Below are 19,703 nucleotides of genomic sequence, written 5' to 3'. Positions count from 1 at the left end.
TACCTTTGAGTCTGATCCTGTCTGCTTCAAAAATCTGTGTGACTGGTCCTGCCTCAAGGGGCAGCACGGTGGCATAGTGGTTAGCACTGTTGCCTCATAGCGCCAGGGACTCGGGTTCGAATCCGGCCTCGGGTGACTGCCTGTGTGGTATTTGCACATTCTCCCCGTGTTTGCGTGGGTTTCCTCCGTGTGCTCCGGTTTCCTCCTACAGTCCAAAAATGTGCGGGTTAGGTTGATTTGCTATGATAAATTGACCCTTATTGTTAGGGGGATTAAATACGTGGGGTTACGAGGATAGGGTGGGAAATGTGTTGATGTTGGTGTAGGGGTTACGGGGATTGGGTGGGAAATGTGTCAGTGCAGGCTCAATGGGCCGAAATGGCCTCTATCTACTCTGTGGGATTTCTGTGATTTAACAGCATGTATGACAGGTTCTGGCTCATCTAATACCCGGTGTGACTGGTCCGCTCTCTGTAAACAGCATGTATGACAGATGCTGGCTCATCTAATAGCCGGTGTGAATGGTCCCGTCTGTTTAAACAGCATGTATGACAGGTCCTGGCTCATCTAGCAGCCGGTGTGACAGGTCATGTCTCTTTAAAATGTATGTGCGACTGAACTTGCCTCGTTAATAAACCTTTGTGCCTGATTCTGTGTGACTGGTCCTGTCTCAATAAAAATCCTTTGTGACTGGTCCGCCCTCTTTAGAAAGCTTGTGTGATTGTCCCTGTCTCGTTAAAAAGCCTGTGTGACAGTTAAACATTACTTCTGGCGCAAGAACACAAAAGGAAAAGCAGCTCAGTCATGGCTAACAAAATAAATTAAGGATATTATTAGATCCAAAGAGGAGTCAGATAAAGTTGCCAGAAAATTAGTAAGCCTGAGTATTGGGAGCTGTTTATTTTTCAGCAAAAAGAACCAAGAGATTGATTAAGAGGTGTAAATGGAGTATGAGAGTAAAGTTGCAAGGAACATAATAGCCGATTGTAACAGCTTCTACAATATGTAAAAAGAAAAAGATTAGTGAAGACAGATGTAGGTCCCTTACAGTCAGATGCGGGAGAGGTTATAATGGGGAACAAGGAAGTGGCTGATCAATTAAACATATTCTTTGGTTCCATCTTCGCGGAAGAGGACACAAGTAACTTCCTGGAAACGCTAGGGAACCAAGGGTCTAGTGAGAAGGAGGAATTAAAGGAAATTAGTATTAGTAATATAATAGTGCTGGAGAAATTAATGGGACTGAAAGCTGATAAATTCCCACGGCGTGATATTCTGCATCACAGAGTACTAAAAGAGGTAGCCATGGAAACAATGGATGCATTGTCTGTCCTCTTCCAAAATTCTATAAATTATGGTACAGTTCCTGCAGACTAGAGGGTGGCAAATGTAACCCCACTATTTAAAAATGGATGGAAGAGAGAAAACAGGGAACTACAGACAGGTTAGCCTAACATCAGTAGTAGGGAAAATGCTAGAGTCTATTATAAAGGATGTGATAACAGGACACATAGAAAATGATTCGACAAATACAACGTGGAATTATGAAAGGGAAATCGTGTTTGACAATCCTACTGGAGTACTTTGAGTATGCAACTGATAGAATATTAATCGGAGAACCAGTGGATATGGGGTATTTGGATTTTCAGAAGGCATTTGATAATGTCCCACATAAGAGGCTCGTGTGCAAAACTAAAGCACATGGGATTGGGGGTAATATACTGGCATGGACTGAAAATGGTTAACAGACAGGAAACAGAGAGCTTGAATTTTTCAGGGTAGCAGGCGGTGACTAGTGGGGTACCGCAGGGATCAGTGTTTGGGCCCCAGCTATTCACAATATATTTCAATGATTTGGATGAGGGAACCAAAATAACATTTCCAAGTTTGCTGACGACACGAAACTAGGTAGGATTGTGAGTTGTGAGGAGGATAACAAGAGGCTTCACGGCGATTTAGACAAGTTGAATGAATGGGGAAATACATGGCAGATGCAGTATAACGTGGATAAATGTGAAGTTATCCACTTCGGTAGGAATCACAGAAAGATAGAGTATTATTTAAAATGGGATTGATTGGGAAGTGTTGATGTAAAAATGGACCGGGGTGTCCTTGTAAACCAGTCAATGAATACGAACATACAGGTGCAGCCAGCAGTTAGGAAGGCAAATGGTATGTTTGCCTTCATTGCAAGAGGATTTGAGTAGAGGAGCAAGGATGTCTTACTACAGTTATGCAGGGCCTTGATGAGACCACACCTGGAGTACTGTCTGCAGTTTTGGTCTACTTACCTATGAAAGAATATACTTGCCATAGAAGCAATGCAGCGAATGTTCACCAGACTGATTCCTGGGATGGCAGGACTGTCGTATGAGGAGAGATTGGGCCGGCTCGGCCTGTATTCACTCGAGATTAGAAGAAGGAGAGGGGATTTCATTGAAACGTATAAAATTTTGCCAGGGCTAGACAGACAGGATGCAGGGAGGATGTTTCCCCTGGTTGGGGTTTAGAAGGTGGGGTCACAATCACAGGATACAGGGTAGGACATTTCGGACTGAGATAAGGAGAAATTTCTTCAATCAGAGGGTGGTGAACCAATGGAATTCGCTACCACAGAAGGCTATGGAGGCCAAATCATTGAATATATTTAAGAGGGAGATAGATAGATTTCCAGAAGAAAAGGCATTAATGTGTATAGGAAGAGAGCGGGAATATGTTATTGAGATAGAGGATCAGCCATGATCATATTGAATGGTGGATCGAAGGGCCGAATGGCCAACTCCTGCTCCTATGTTTCTATTTTCTTGTCTCATTTAATAGCCGGTGTGACAGGTCCTGTCTATTTAAACAGTGTGTATGGCTGGTCCTTTCAATGAATAAGCCGGTGTGAGTGGTCCTGTCTATTTAAACAGTGTGTATGACTGGTCCTGTCAATGAATAAGCCGGTGTGACAGGTCCTGTCTATTTAAACAGTGTGTATGACTGGTCCTGTCAATGAATAAGCCGGTGTGACTGGTCCTGTCTATTTAAACAGTATGTATGACTGGCCCTGTCAATGAATAAGGCGTTGTGAGAGGTCCTGTCTATTTAAACAGTATGTATGACTGGTCCTGTCAATGAATAAGGCGGTGTGAGAGGTCCTGTCTATTTAAACAGTATGTATGACTGGTCCTGTCAATGAATAAGCCGGTGTGACAGGCCCTGTCTATTTAAACAGTATGTATGACTGGTCCTGTCAATGAATAAGCCGGTTTGACTGGTCCTGTCTATTTAAACAGTGTGTATGACTGGTCCTGTCAATGAATAAGCCGGTGTGAGAGGTCCTGTCTATTTAAACAGTATGTATGACTGGTCCTGTCAATGAATAAGCCGATGTGAGAGGTCCTGTCTATTTAAACAGTGTGTATGACTGGTCCTGTCAATGAATAAGCCGGTGTGACAGGTCCTGTCTATTTAAACAGTATGTATGACTGGTCCTGTCAATGAATAAGCCGATGTGACAGGTCCTGTCTATTTAAACAGTGTGTATGACTGGTCCTGTCAATGAATAAGCCGGTGTGAGAGGTCCTGTCTATTTAAACAGTATGTATGACTGGTCCTGTCAATGAATACGCCTGTTTGACTTGTCCTGTTTCTTTAAAAAGTATGTTTCACTTGTCCTGTCTCTTTAAAAAGCTAGTTTTTCAGGTTCTGTCTCATTAAAAAAACAATGTGACTGCTCCTGCCTCTTTAAAATACAGGTTTCACTTGTCCTGTCTCTTTAAAAAGTTAGTTTTTCAGGTCTGTCTCATTATAAAGCCTGTGTGACTGGTCCTGTCTCTTTAAAAAAACCAATGTGGCTGCTCCTGCCTCTTTAAAATACGGGTTTCACTGGTCCTGTGTATTTAAAAAAGAATGTGTGACTATTATCTTCGCTTTAAAAAGCATGTAAAACTGGTCCTGTTACTCTGAAAAGCCTATATGACTGGTCCTGTCTAGTTCAGAAGCCGGTGTGACGGTTCATGTCGATATTAGAGGCCGGTGCTACAGGCCCTGCCTCCTGTAATAGCCTGTGTGTCAGGTCCTATCTCGTTAAAAGCCTGTGCGACTGATCCTTTAAAATTTAAATTGCTGCCTCTTTAAAAAACGCGAGTGGTCCTGTCTCCTTAAAAGGCTTGTGTGACTGGTCCTGTCTGCTTAAAATGCCCGTGTTACTGGTCCTGTTTGCTTAAACAGCATATGTGTCTAGTTCTGTCTCTTTAAAAAGCCTGTGTGCCTGGTCCTGTCTCTTTAGAAAGCCTGTGTGACTGTTCCTGTCACTTTGGAAAGAATGTGTGACTGGTCCTGTCACTTTGGAAAGAATGTGTGATTGGTCCTGTCACTTTGGAAAGAATGTGTGATTGGTCCTGTCACTTTGGAAAGAATGTGTGACTGGTCCTGTCACTTTGGAAAGAATGTGTGATTGGTCCTGTCACTTTGGAAAGAATGTGTGACTGGTCCTGTCACTTTGGAAAGAATGTGTGATTGGTCCTCTCTTTAAAAAGCCTGTGTGACTGATCGTGGCTCTTTAAGCAGGCTGTGTGACTGATCCTACTTCTTTAAAAAGCATGTTTTACTGGTGCTGTCTCTTTAAAAACTGTATAACATAAGAAAATAAGAAAAAAGAGCAGGAGTAGGCCATACCGTCCCTGGAGCCTGCACCGCCATTCATTAAGATTATGGCTGTTCATTGACCTCAACTCGACCTTTCCGCCCTATCACCATATCCCTTGATTCCCCTAGAGCCCAAAAAGCTACCTATCTCAGCCTTGAATATACTCGAAGACTCAGCATTCACAGCCATCTGGGGCAGAGAATACCAAAGATTCACAAATCTCTGACTGAATAAATTATCCCTCATCTCAGTCATAAATAGCTTATCCCTTATCCTGAGACTATGACCCCTAGCTCTAGACACACCAGCCAGGGGAAACAACGTCTCAGCATCTACCCTGTAATCCCCCTCAGAACCTTGTATATTTCAATGAGATCACCTCTGGTTCTTCTAAACTCCAGAGAGTATAGGCCCATTCTTTTTTTTTATTCATTGATGGGATGTGGGCGTCGTCAGCTGGCTAGGCCTGCATTTAGTGCCCATTCTTATTGCCCTTGAGAAGATGGTGGTGAGCCGCCTTCTTGAACCGCTGCAGTCCATATGGTGTAGGTACACCCACAATGCTGTTAGGAAGGGAGTTCCAGGATTTTGGCCCAGTGACAGTGAAGGAACGGCGATACAGGTCCAAGTCAGGATGGTGTGTGGCTTGGAGGGGAACTTGTAGGTGGTGATGATCCCATGCGTCTGCTTCCCTTGTCCTTCTAAGTGGTAGAGATCGCGGGTTTGGAAGGTGCTGTTGAAGGAGCTTTGGCGAGTTGCTGCAGTGCATCTTGTAGATGGTACACATTGCAGCCACAGTGCGCCGGTGGTGGAGGGAGTGAATGTTGAAGGTGGTGGATGGAAAGCCAATCAAGCGGGTTGCTTTATCCTGAATGGTGTCGAGCTTCTTGAGCGTTGTTGGAGCTGCACTCATCCAGGCAAGTGGAGAGTATTCCATCACACTCCTTACTTGTGCCTTGTAGATGGTGGAAAGGCTTTGTGGAGTCAGGAGGTGAGACACTCGCCGCAGAATTACCAGCCTCTGGCCTGCTCTTGTATCCACAGTAATTATATAGCTCTTCTAGTTCAGTTTCTGATCAATAGTAACCCCCAGGATGTTGATAGTGGGGGATTCAGCGATGGTAATGTCAAGGGGAGATGGTTAGAGCCTCTCTTTTTGGAGATGGTCATTGCCTGGCACTTGTGTGGTGCGAATGTTTCTTGCCACTTGTCAGCCCAAGTCTGAATGTTGTACAGGTCTTACTGCATATGGACACGGACTGCGTCAGTATCTGACGAGTCTCGAATGGTGCTGAACAGTGTGCAATCATCAGTGAACATCCCCACTTCTGACCTTATAATGGAGGGAAGGTCATTGATGAAACAGCTGAAGATGGTTGGGCCTAGGACACTGCCCTGAGGAACATTGCAGTGATGTCATGTGATTGAGATGAATGACCTCCAACAACTACAGCCAACTTCCTTTGTGCTAGGTATGATTCCAACCAATGGAGAATTTTCCCCTTGATTCCCATTGACTTCAGTTTTGCTAGGGCTCCTTGATGCGACACTCGATCAAATGCTGCCTTGATGTCAAGGTAAGTCACTCTCACCTCACCTCTTGAGTTCAGCTCTTTTTTCCATGTTTGGACCAAGGCTGTAATGAGGTCAGGAGCTGAGTGGCCCTGGCAGAACACAAACTTGGCGTCAGTTAGCAGGTTATTGCTGAGTAGGTGCCGCTTGATAGCACTGTCGACGACACCTTCCATCACTATGCTGATGATTGAGAATAGACTGATGGGACGGTAATTGGCCGGGTCGGATTTGTCCTGCTTTTTGTAGACAGGACATACTTGGGCAATATTCCACATTGCCGGGTAGATGCCAGTGTTGTAGCTGTGCTGGAACAGCTTGGCTAGGGGCGCGGCTAGTTCTGGAGCACAAGCCTTCAGTACTATTGCCGGAATGTTGTTAGGGCCCATAGCCTTTGCAGTATCCAGTGACTTCAGCCGTTTCTTCACATCACGTGGAGTGAATTGAATGGGCTGAAGACTGGCATCTGTGATGCTGGGGACCTAAGGAGGAGGCCGAGATGGATCATCCACTCGGCACTTCTGGCTGAAGATAGTTGCAAATGCTTCAGCCTTGTCTTCTGAACTCACGTGCTGGGCTCCACCATTATTGAGGATGGAGATATTTTTGGAGCCTCCTCCTCCTGTTAACTGTTTAATTGTCCGCCACCAATCACGACTCGATGTGGCAGGACTGCAGAGCTTTGATTTGATCCGATGATTGTGAGATCGCTTAGCACTCTCTATCGCATGTTGCTTCCGTTGTTTGGCATGCAAGTAGTCCTGTGTTGTAGCCTCACCAGGTTGACACCTCATTTTTCGGTACTCCTGGTGCTGTTCCCGGCATGCTCTCCTGCACTCTTCTTTTATCCAGGGTTGGTCTCCCGGCTTGATGGTAATGGTAGGGTGAGGGATATGCCGGGCCATGAGGTTACAGGTTGTGGTTGAATGCAATTCTGCTGCTGCCCCACAGCGCCTCATGGATGCCCAGTTTTGAGTTGCCAGATCTGTCACATTTTGCACGGTGGTAGTGCCAAACAACACGGTGGAGGGTATCCTCAACATGAAGACGGGACTACGTCTCCACAAGGACTGTGCAGTGGTCAGTTCCCACAATGCTGTTCATGGACAGATGCATCTGCAACAGGTAGATTGGTGAGGACGAGATCAAGTAATTTTTTCCCTCACCACCTGGCACAGACCCAGTCTGGCAGCTATGTCCTTTAGGACTCCGGCCAGTTGTGTTGCAACCGAGCCAATCTTGGTAATGGACATTGAAGTCCCCCACCCAGAGTACATTTTGTGCCCTAGCTACTCTCTGTGCTTCTTCCAATTGGTGTTCAACATGATGGAGTACTGATTCATCAGCTGAGGTTGGGTGGTAGGTGGTAATTAGCAGGCTGTTTCACTTGAACATATTTGACTTGATGCCATGAGACCTCATGTGGTCCTGAATATATGTTTAGAACTCCCAGGGCTACTCCCTCCCCACTGTATACCACGGTGCCACCAACTCTGGTGTGTCTGTCCTGCCAGTGGGACAGGACATACCCACGGATGGTGATGGTGTCTGGGACATTGGTTGTAAGGTATGATTCGGTAATTATGACTATATCAGGCTGTTCTGTTGCTTGACTTGTCTGTGGGACAGCTCTCCCAATTTTGGCACAAGCCCCCAGATGCTGTTAAGGAGGACTTTGCGGGGTCGACAGGGCTGGGTTTGCCGTTGTCGTTTCCGCTGCCAGTTGGTCCATCCGGTTTTATTCTTATTGTTTTTCGTAGCGGTTGTTTATAACTGAGTGGCTTGCTGGGCCATTAAGATTCAACCACATTGCTGTGATTCTGGAGTCACATGTAGGCAAGGACAGCAGATTTCCTTCCCTAAAGGGCATTAGTTAACCAGATGGGTTTTTGCAACAATCAAATTATGGTCACCATTACTAAGACTAACATTTAATTCCAGAATGTTTCTGATGGCCGGGGAGTCCAGAACCAGTGGTCGTAGTCTAAGGATAAGGGGTAAGCCATTTAGGACTGAAATGAGGAGGAATTTCTTCACCCAGAGACTGGTGAACCTGTGGAATTTTCTGTCACAGAGGGCGGTGGAGGCCAGTTCATTAAATATATTCAAGAAAGAGTTGTATATGTTCCTTGAGGCTGAAAGGATCAAGGGATATGGGGAAAAGGGTACTGAATTTGGATGATCAGCCATGATCACATTGAATGGCGGAGCAAGTTTGAAGGGCCGCTTGGCCTACTCCTATCTTCTATGTTTCTATGAATTAAATTTAAATTCGCCAGTTGCCGTGGTGGGATTTGAACACACATTTGTGAGAGCATTGGACTAAGTCTCTGGCTTATCAGTCTAGTGACATTGCCACTACGCCACCACCACCCCTTCAACGCAATCTCTCCTCATAGGACAGCCCTCTCATCCCAGGAATCTACCGAGTGAACCTTTGTTGAACCGCCTCGAGGGCAAGTATATCCTTGCTTAGATAAGGAGAACAAAACTGTGCACATTACTCCAGGTGTGGTCTCACGAAGTCCACGTACAATTGCAAGACTTCCTTACGCTTGTACTCCAACCCCCTTGCAAGAAAGATCAACATGCCATTGGTCCTTCTTATTGCTTGCTGCACCTGCTTTCTGTGTTTCTTGCACGAGGACAAGCAAATCTATCTGTACACCAACATTTGAAAGATAGTCACCATTTAAAACATATTCTGTTTTTCTATTCTTCCTACCAAAGTGAATAACCTCAGATTTCCCTACATTGTACTCCATCTGCCAACTTACTGTACACTCATTTAGTCTATCTATATCCCTTTGCAGACTCCTTGTGCACTCCTCACAGCTTACTGTCCCACCTAGCTTGGTATCATCAGCAAACTTGGATACATAACACTTGGTCCCTTCATCTAGGTCATTAATATAGATTTTAAATAGCTGAGGCCCCAATACTGATCCTTGCGGCACCCCGCTAGTTACAGCCTGCCAACCTGAAAAAGAACTGTTTAGCCCTGCTTTCTGTTTTCTGTCCATTAACCAATCCTCTATCCATGCTACTATAATACCCCCAACCCCATGAGCCTTAATTTTGTGTAATAACCTTTAATGTGGCACCATATATAATGCCTTTTGGAAATCCAGGTATACTACATCCAATGGTTCTGCTTTATCTACCGTGAGAGTTACATCTTCAAAAAACTCTAATAAATTTGTCAAACACGATTTCCCTTTCATAAAACCATGTTGACTCGGCCTAATCATGAAATGATTTTCCAAGTGACTTGATACCACTTCCTTAATAATGGATTCCAGCATTTTCCCGACGACTGATGTCAGGCTAACTTGCTGTAGATCCCAGTTTCTTCTCTCCCTCCTTTCTTTTATAGCGGTGATACATTTGTGACCTTCAAATCCACTGAGACCATTCCAGAATCTAGGGAATTTTGGAAAATTAAAACCAATGCATCCACTATCTCTTCAGCCACCTCGTTAAAACCAGAGGATGTAGGCCGTCCAGTCCAGTGGATTTGTCGGCTTTTTGTTCCAAAAATTTTTCTCGTGCATTTCCTCCACATACATTAATTACCTTAAGTTCCTCAGCCTCATTAGACCCTTGGTTCCCCAACATTTTTGGTATGCTTTTTGTGTCTTCTACTGTGGAGACAGATGAAAAATATTTTTTTACGTTTCTGCCATTTCCTTATTCCCCATAATAATTCCTCCTGTCTCAGCCTCTAAGAAACCAACGTTTACTTTTGCTACTCTTTTCCTTTTTACATACTTTTACAAACTCTTCCCATCTGCTTTTATATTTCTTGCTGGTTTTCTCTTATATTCTATTTTTTCCCTTTATATAATTTTTTTGGTCAGCCTTTGCTGGTTTGTGAAAATCTCCCAATCGTCAGGCTTACTATTATTCTTTGCAACATTATAAGCTTCATCTTTCAATCTATTGCTATCCACAACTTCTTTAGTTCTCCATGCTTGGATCACTTTTCCCGTGGAGCTTTTGTTTCTCAAAGGAATGTAGTTTTGTTCAGAATTATTAAATATTCTTTAAATGTTAGTCACTGCTTATCTTCCGTCATACCTTTTAATCTATTTTTCCAATTTGCCTTAGCCAACTCGCCCCTCATACCTATGTAATTGGCTTTATATATGTGTAAGGCTCTAGTTTCGGACTTAGGCAAGTCACTCTTAAAATTAACGTGTCATTCTATCATATTATGATCAGTCTGCCCAGCGGATCCGTTGCTATGAAATTGCTAACTAACCCTGTCTCATTACCCAATTCAAGATCTAAAATCAACTGTTCCCTGGTTGATTCCATGATGTATTGTTCTAGGATACTATCCCAAATGCATTCCATGAACTCGTCCTCCAGACAACCTTTGCCAATTTGATTTCACCAGTCGATATGAAGATTACAATTCTCCCATATTAATGGTCCAGTAATTCCGGTCCCAACGCGTGAGTACGGACAGGGTACTCACGCGTGGGCCCGTTGGAAGTTCCAGATTTCAGCATGCACAGCGCATGCGCGTAAACCGGCCTTTCCTCTCCTCTGAACCAAGGGGCTAAGAGACAGTTCCCTTGCGACGTTTGAGTCTGCGCGCGCGTGTTGAACTTCCTTTTTTTTTCCAGGTTTTAATGAGCAGGTAAGTCTGCACATTTTAGAAATGTTAAAAGCAGCCGTAAGGACTTCGTTTTCAAAGGAAAGTGGTCAATTATTTAATATTAAAACATTTTTTCCACAGGTTTTTTACTTTTAAGTACTTTAAAGCAAGATAAGTTTATTTTTAGCCCCGTTTTTTCATAAAATTATTTTTTTCAAAAATTTTATTTTTTGTTTAAAACAGTTATTTAATGTCATTCATAGTTTATTTACAAAGTGTGATGTTTTTTAAACATTTATTTGAAGGTAAAGTAAAGTTTTACAGCCTCAGCATTTATACGTTTTGACAGGTCTATCTGTCAAGACTTATGAATGGAGCATTCCCTGCTTCGATTGGCTGCCTGTTGCTCACGTGATCCCAGGGGACGCTTCGCACTAACTACGCCCCTGGGACACACCAGCAAAGTGCGCCGGCCTCTGGTACAGGCCTCAGAGAGGAATTCCATGCAGGCCAAGAGGTCAACTCCCGGCGCGCTAGGTAAGTGTAGGTCGGGGACTGCACCCGCGGGAAGCCCCCGAACCGAATTTCTGGGCCAATGTCTAACTGGTCCTGTCATTGAAGAAGCCTGTGTGAGTGGTCCTGTTTCTTTAAAAAGCCACTTTGACTGGTCCTGTCGTTTGAAAGTTTGTGTGACAAGTGCTATCTCTTTCAAAAACCCATGTTGCTGGTACTGTCTCTTTAAAACGTCTGTGACTTGTCATGTCTCTTCAAATAAAGAGTGTGATTTGTTCTGTCTCTTTAATAAACCTGTGTGACTGGTCCTTTCTGATTAAAAAGCCTGTGTGACTGGTCCTTTCTGATTAAAAAGCCTGTGTGAATGGTCCCGTCTCTTTAAAAAGCCTGTGTGACTGGTCCTGTCCCTTTTAAAAGCCTGTGTGACTGGTCCTGTCTCTTTAAAAAGCCTGTGTGACCGGTCCTGTCACTTTAAAAAGCCTGTGTTACTGGTCCTGTCCCTTTAACAAACCTGTGTTACTGGTCCTATTTCTTTAAAAAGCCTGTGTGACTGGGCCTGTCTCTTTAATAAGCCTGTGTGCTGGTCCTTTCTGATTAACAAGCCTGCGTGACATGTCCTGCCTCCTTAAAAAGCCTGTGTCACTGGTCCTTTCTCTTTAGAATGCCAATGTATCAGCTTCTGTCCCTTTTAAAATCCTGTGTGACTGGTCCTGTCTCTTTAAAAAGCATTTTGCACTGGCCTGTCTCTTTAAAATTCTGTGTGACTGGTCCTGTCTCTTTAAAAAGCCTGTGTGACTGGTCCTGCCTTTTTAAAAAGCATGTGTGACTGGTCCGGTCTCTTTAAAAAACCTGTGTGACTGGCCCTGCCTCTTTAAAAAGCCTGTGTGACTGGTCCTGTCTCTTTAAAAGTATGTGCGTCTGGTCCTGTCTCTTTAAAAAGCCTGTGTGACTGGTCCTGTCTCGTTATAAAGCATATTTCACTGGTCTTGTCTCTTTAAAACTCCTTTGTCACTTTTCCTGGCTTTTTGAAAAGGCAGTGTGACTGGTGCTGGCTCCACAAAAAGCCTGTCTGACCTGGCCTGTCTCATTCAATGTCACTTATTGAAACGTCCTGCCTCTTTTAACACCCTGTGTTACATGTCCTGTCCCTTTAAAGCGCCTGTCTGGCTGGTCCAGTCAATTAAAAGTGCCTGTCTCTTTAGAAAGCCTGTGTGATTGGTCCATCCTCGTCAAAGTGCCTGTGTGACAGGTCTAGTCAATTTAAAGTTCCTGCCTCTTTAAAATGCCTGTGAGAATGGTCCTGCAAATTTTAATATGCTGTGTGACAGGCCCGTCAATGTAAAGTTCCTGTCTCTTTAATAAGCCTCTTTGACTGGTCCTGCCTCATTAAAAAGCCTGTGTGACTGATCCTGTTTCTTTAAAAAGACTGTGTGACTAGTCCTGTCTCTTTATAAAGACTGTGTGACTGTCCTGCCTTTTTAATAAGCCTGTATGACAGGTTCTGCCTCTTTAATAAGCCTGTTTGACTGGTCCTGCCTCTTTAATAAGCCTGTGTGGCTGGACCTGCTCCTTTTAAAAGCCTGTGTGACTGGTCCTGCCTCTATAATAAGCCTGTATGACTGGTTCTGCCTCTTTAATAAGCCTGTGTGACTGGTCCTGTTTCTTTAACAAGACTGTGTGGCTGGTCCTGCCTCTTTAATAAGCCTGTATGACTGGTTCTGCCTCTTTAATAAGCCTGTGGGACTGGTCCTGTTTCTTTAAAATGCCTGTGTGGCTGGATCTGTCTCTTTAATAAGCCTGTGTGACTGGTCCTGTTTTTTAAAAACACTGTGTGACTGTCCTGCCTCTTTAATAAGCCTGTATGACTGGTTCTACCTCTTTCATAAGCTTGTGTGACTGGTCCTGTCTCTTTAATAAGCCTGAGTGACTGGTCCTGCCTCTTTAATAAGCCTGTGTGGCTGGTCTTATCTCTTTAATAAGCCTGTGTGACTGAATCTGTCTCTTTAATAAGCATGTATGTCTGGCCCTGCCTCTTTAATAAGCCTGTGTGACTGGTACTGTTTCTTTAAAAATCCCGTGTGACTGGATCTGTCTCTATAATAAGCCTGTGTGACTGGTTCTGTCTCTTTAATAAGCCTGTGTGGCTGGTCCTGTCTCTTTATTAAGCCTGTGTGACTGGTCCTGTCTCTTTAATCAGCCTGTGCGACTGGATCTGTCTCTTTAATAAGCCTGTGTGATTGTTCCTGTCTCTTTAATACGCCTGTGTGACTGGTTCTGTCTCTTTAATAAGCCTGTTTGTCTGGTCCTGTCTCTTTACTAAGCATGTGTGGTTGATCCTGTCTCTTTAATAAGCCTGTGTGACTGGTCCTGTCTCTTTAATAAGCCTGTGTGACTGGATCTGTCTCTTTAATAAGCCTGTGTGACTGGTCCTGCCTCTTTAATAAGCCTGTGTGGCTGGTCATATTTATTTAAAAAGCCTGTGTGACTGGATATGTCTCTTTAATAAGCCTGTGTGACTGGTCCTGTCTCTTTAATAAGCCTGTGTGGCTGATCCTGTCTCTTTAATGTGGTTGTGTGACTGGTCCTGTCTCTTTAATAAGCCTGTGTGACAGGATCTGTCTCTTTAATAAGCCTGTGTGACTGGTCCTGTCTCTTTAATAAGCCTGTGTGGCTTGTCCTGTCTCATTAATAAGCCTATGTGGCTGGTTCTGCCTCTTTAATAAGCTTGTGTGACTGGTCCTGTCTCTTTAATAATCCTCTGTGACTGTTTCTGTCTCTTTAATAAGCCTGTTTGACTGGACCTGCCTCTATAATAAGCCTGTGTGGCTGGTCCTATCTCTTTCATAAGCCTGTGTGCCTAAATCTGTCTCTTTAATAAGTTTGTGTGACTGGTCCTGTCTCTTTAATAAGCGTCTGTGACTGTTTCTGTCTCTTTAATAAGCCTGTTTGTCTGGCCCTGCCTCTTTAATAAGCCTGTGTGACTGGTCCTGTTTCTTTAAAAAGCCCGTGTGACTGGATCTGTCTCTATAATAAGCCTGTGTGACTGGTCCTGTCTCTTTAATAAGCCTGTGTGGCTGGTCCTGTCTCTTTAATAAGCCTGTGTGACTGGTCCTGTCTCTTTAATCAGCCTGTGTGATTGTTCCTGTCACTTTAATAAGCCTGTGTGACTTGTCCTGTCTCTTTAATCAGCCTGTGTGACTGGATCTGTCTCTTTAATAAGCCTGTGTGATTGTTCCTGTCTCTTTAATAAGCCTGTTTGATTGGCCCTGTCTCTTTCATAAGCCTGTGTGACTGGATCTGTCTCTTTAATAAGCCTGTGTGACTGATCCTGTCTCTTTAATAAGCCTGTGTGAATGGATCTGCCTCTTTCATAAGCCTGTTTGTCTGGTCCTGCCTCTTTAATAAGCCTGTGTGGCTGGTCATGTTTCTTTAAAAAGCCTGTGTGACTGGATCTGTCTCTTTAATAAGCCTGTGTGACTGGTCCTGTCTCTTTAATAAGCCTGTGTGGCTGGTCCTGTCTCTTTAATACAGTTGTGTGACTGGTCCTGTCTCTTTAATAAGCCTGTGTGGCTGGATCTGTCTCTTTAATAAGCCTGTTTGACTGGATCTGTCTCTTTAATAAGCCTGTGTGACTGGTCCTGTCTCTTTAATAAGCCTGGGTGACTGGATCTGTCTCTTTAATAAGCCTGTGTGACTGGTCCTGTCTCTTTAATACGCCTGTGCGGCTGGTCCTGTCTCTTTAATAAGCCTGTGTCAATGGTCCTGTCTCTTTAATAAGCCTGTGTGGCTGGTTCTGCCTCTTTAATAAGCTTGTGTGATTGTTACTGTCTCTTTAATAAGACTGTGTGACTGATCTTATCTCTTTACTAAGCCTGTGTGACAGGTCCTTTCTGATTAAAAAGCCTATGTAACTGGTCCTTTCTGATTATAATCCTGTGTGACTGGACGTTTCGCTTTAATAATCCTTTGTGGCTGGTCCTGTCAGTTAAAAAAGCTCGGATGACTGTTCATGTCTCTTTATAAAGCTTGTGTCACTGGTCCTGTCTCTTTAAAACGTGGGGGTGTCAGATCCCGACTCTATAAAATGACGGTGTTACTCTTTCTATGTATTTCTAAAGCCTGTGTGACTGGCCTTGTCTCTTGAAATCGCTGGCTGTGTCTGGTGCTGTCTCCATAAAGAACCTGTCTGACTGGGCCTGTCTCTTTTAATAGCAAGTGTCATAGTTCCTGTCCCTTTAATAAGCCTGTGTGATTAGTCCTGACTCTTTAAATAGACAGTGTGACTTCTCCTGTCTCTTGGAAAAGGCTGTGTGACAGGTCCAGACTGTTTAATTGCCTGTGTGAATGGTGCTGTCTCTATAAAAATCATGTGAGATTGATCTGTCACTTTAAATAGCCAGTTTGACTGCCCCTGCCTCTTAAAAATGCCCGTGTGCCTCGTCCTCCCTCTTGAAAAAGCATGTTTCACTGGCCCTGTCACTTTAAGCTGATCAATGTGAAGTTATCTGCTTTGTTAAAAAAAAAACAGAAAGGCAGAGTATTTCCTAAATGGTGAAAGATTGGGGAATGCAGGTGCTCAACGGGATCTGGGTGTTCTTGTACACGAGTCACTGAAAGTGAATGTGCAGGTGCAACAAGCCATTAGGAAGGCAAATGTTATGCTGGCCTTCATTTCAAGAGGATTGGAGTACAGGAGTAACGAAGTCTTACTCCATTTATATAGGGTCTTGGTGAAACCACACCAGGAGTACTGTGTATAATTTTGGTCTCCTTACCAAAGGAAGGATTTACTTGCCACAGATGGAGTGCAACGAAGGTTCAGGAGATTGAATCCTGGGATGGTGGGACATTCGTATGAGAAGAGATTGAGTAAACTCGGCCTATATTCTCTTGAATTCAGAAGAATGAGAGGGGATCGCATTGAAGCATACAAAATTATTACGGGGCTTGATAGGGTGGATGCTGGGAGAATGTGCCCCTTGGCTGGGGAGCCTAGAACCAGGGGCCACAGCCTCAGGATAAAGGGTAGGCCATTCAGGACTGAGATGAGAAGACATGTCTTCAAACAGAGGGTGGTGAATCTTTGGAATTCTCTGTCCCAGAGGGCTGTGAAGGCTCAATCATTGGGTATGTTCAAAACAGACGTCAATACATTTCTGATTAGTTATTACATCAAGGGATATGGCGATAGGGCCGGTGAATGGAGTTGAGGCAGAAGATCAGCCATGAACCCATTGAAAGGCGGAGCAGGCTCGAAGAGCCGGATGGCCTACTCCTGCTACCATTTCTTAAGTTCTTATGTTTAAAAAGCCTCTGGGTCTGGTCCTGTCTCCTTAAAACGCGGCAGTGTCAAGTCCCGTCTTTATAAAAAGACGGTGTGACTGTTTCTATCTGTTTCTAAGCCAGTTTATCAGCTTTTGTCTCTTTGAAACGCCTGTGTGACTGATCCTGTCTCTTTAAAAAGGCTGTGTGAATGGTGCTGTCCCCAGAAATAGCCTGACTGGGCCTGTCTCTTTCAATCGCTCGTATTGACATGTCCTGACTGGTTAAGAACCAGTGTGACAGGTCTTGTCTCTTTTAAAAGCCGGTGTGGCTCTTTCTGTCTCTTTAATACGCATATATGACTGGTCCTGAACGAAAAGAAATCAGCATTTGTAGCGAAATGGTGCTAGGGAAATTGACGGGATTGAAGGTCGATAAATCCCCAGGGCTGATAAGCTACATCCTAGGGTACTTAAGGAAGATGCCCTAGAAATAGTAGATTCATTGCTGGTCATCTTTCAACATTTGATAGAATCTGGAAAAGTACCCATGGATTGGAGAGTAGATAATGTTACTCCACTATTCAAAAATGATGGTGGAGTGAAACGATGAATTACAGCCCTGTAAGCCTGACATCGGTAGTGGGGAAAATGTTAGAGTCCATTATAAAAGATGTAATAGCAGAACACTTGGAAACGGTGACAGGATCGGACAAAGTCAACATGGATTTATAAAGAGTAAATCGTGCTTGACTAATCTACTGGATATTTTTTAGGATGTAACTGGTAGAATAGATAAGGGAGAACCAGTGGATGTGGTGTATTTGGACTTTCAGAAGGCTTTCGATAAGGTCCCGCATAAGAGATTAGCGTGTAAAGTTAAGGCACATGGGATTGGGGGCAAGGTATTGACTTGGATAGAGAACTGGTTGGCAGACAGAAAGCAAAGTGTTGGAATAAACGGGTATTTTTCTTTGTGGCAGGCAGTGACTAGTGGGGTACTGCAGGGATCGGTCCTAGGACCCCAGCTATTCACAATATATATTAATGAAATATATGAGGGAATTAGATGTAATATCTCCAAGTTTGCATTTGATACAAAGCTGGCTGTGCGTGTGTGCTGTGAGGAGGATGCCAGAAACCCCAGCATGAATTCAACAGGTTGGGTGATTGGGCAGAATCATGGCAGATGCAATATAACGTGGATACATGCGAGGTTATCCACTTTGGTGTCAAAAACAGGAAGGCAGATTATTATCTGAATGGCAATAGATTGGGAGAAGGGGAAGTGCAACGAGACCTGGGTGTCCTTGTGCACCAGTCGGTGAAGGTAAGCATGCAGGTGCAGCAGGCAGTTAAGAAGGCAAATGGAAGGTTGGCATTCGTAGCGAGAGGGTTCATGTACAGGAACAAGGATGTCTTGCTACAGTTGTACAGGGCCTTGGTGAGACCACACCTTGAGTATTTTGTGCAGTTTTGGTCGCCTTATCTGAAAAGGTTGTTCTTGCCATGGAGGGAGTGCAGCGAAGATTCACCAGGCCGATACGTGGAATGACAGGAATGACATATGAGGAGAGATTCGGTCGATTGGGCTTATACCCGTTGGAGTTTAGATGAATGAGAGGGGATCGGACTGAAACTAAGAACATTCTGGCAGGACGGGACAGACTAGATGAAGGGAGGGTGTTCCCGATGGTCGGTGATTCCAGAACCAGGGGTCACAGTCTAAGGATATGAGGTAAGCCATTTAGGACTGTGATGATGAGGAATTTCTTCACCCAGAGAGTGGTGAACCTGTGGAATTCTCTACCACAGGAGGCAGCAGAGGCCAATTCATTAAATATATTCAAGAAGGAGTTAGATATATTTCTTCGGTCTAAAGGGATCAAGGTGTATGGGGAGAAAGCAGGGACCGGGTACTGAATTTGGATGATCAGCCATGATCTCATTGAATGGTGAAGCAGGCTCGAGGGGCTGAATGGCCTACTCCTGCTCCTATCTTCTCTGTTTCTATGTTTCTATGTCCTGTCTTTAAAAAGCCTGTGTGACTGGTCCTGTCACTTTACAAAGCCTGTGTGACTGTTCATGTCTCATTCAAATGTGTGTGACTGGCCCTGTCACTTTACAAAGCCAGTATGACTGGTCCTTTCTCTTTAATAAGCCTCTGTGACTGTTTCTGTCTCTTTGAAATGTCTGTGTGACATGTCCTGACTCTTCAAAAACCTATGTCTAGATTTGTCTCCTTAGAAAGCCTGTGCGATTGGTCCTGCCTCTTTCAAAAACCTATGTGATTGATTCTGTCTTTTTAAAAGGCCTTTGTGTCTGATCGTGTCTCTTTATAAAGCCTGTATGTGAGGCGCTGTCTCTTTAAAAAGCCTGTGTGACTGGCTCTATCTCTTTAACAAGCCTGTGTGACTGGTCCTGTCTCTTTAAAAATCCTGTGTTACTGGTCCTGTCTCTTTAATAAGCCTGTGTGATTGGGTCTGTCTATTTAAAAAGCCTGTGTGACTGGTCCTATCGCTTTAAAAAGCCTGTGTGTATGATCCTGTCTCTTTATAAAGCCTTTGTGATTCATCCTTTCACTTTAATAAGCCTGTGTGATTGCGTCTGTCTCTTTAATAACCCTGTGTGACTGGTCCTGCCTCTTTCAATAGACTGTGTGACTAATCCTGTCTCTTTAAAAAGCCTGTGTGACTGTTCCTGTCAGAAGAAAATGCCTGTGTGACTGGTTCTCTCTCCTTAATACGTCCGTGTAACTTGTCCTGTCACTTTAATAAGCCTGAGTGAATGGTTCTGTCTCTTTATTAAGCCTGTGTGATTGGGTCTGTCTATTTAATAAGACTGTGTGACGGGTCATGTCTCTTTCAATGGACTGTGTGACTGTTCCTGTCTCTTTAAAAGGCTTGTGTGACTTTTCCTGTCAGATGAAAAAGCCCGCATGACTGGTTCTGTCGGTTTAAAAAGCCTGTGTGTCTTGTCGTTTATCTTTTAAAAATCCTGTCTTACTGGTCATGTCTCTTTAAAAAGCCCTTTTAACTGGTTCTGTCTGTTTAAAAAGCACGTGTGTCTTTTTCTGTCTCTTCAAAGAGCCTGTGTGACTTGTCCTGTCCTCTTTTAA

Source organism: Somniosus microcephalus, unplaced genomic scaffold, assembly GCF_052327205.1.
Source record: "Somniosus microcephalus isolate GS21.2 unplaced genomic scaffold, FLI_Smic_1.0 unresolved_chr6, whole genome shotgun sequence".
Taxonomy (NCBI): domain Eukaryota; kingdom Metazoa; phylum Chordata; class Chondrichthyes; order Squaliformes; family Somniosidae; genus Somniosus; species Somniosus microcephalus.
The sequence above is the reverse complement of the archived record's forward strand: the minus strand, read 5'-3'. Positions refer to the sequence as shown.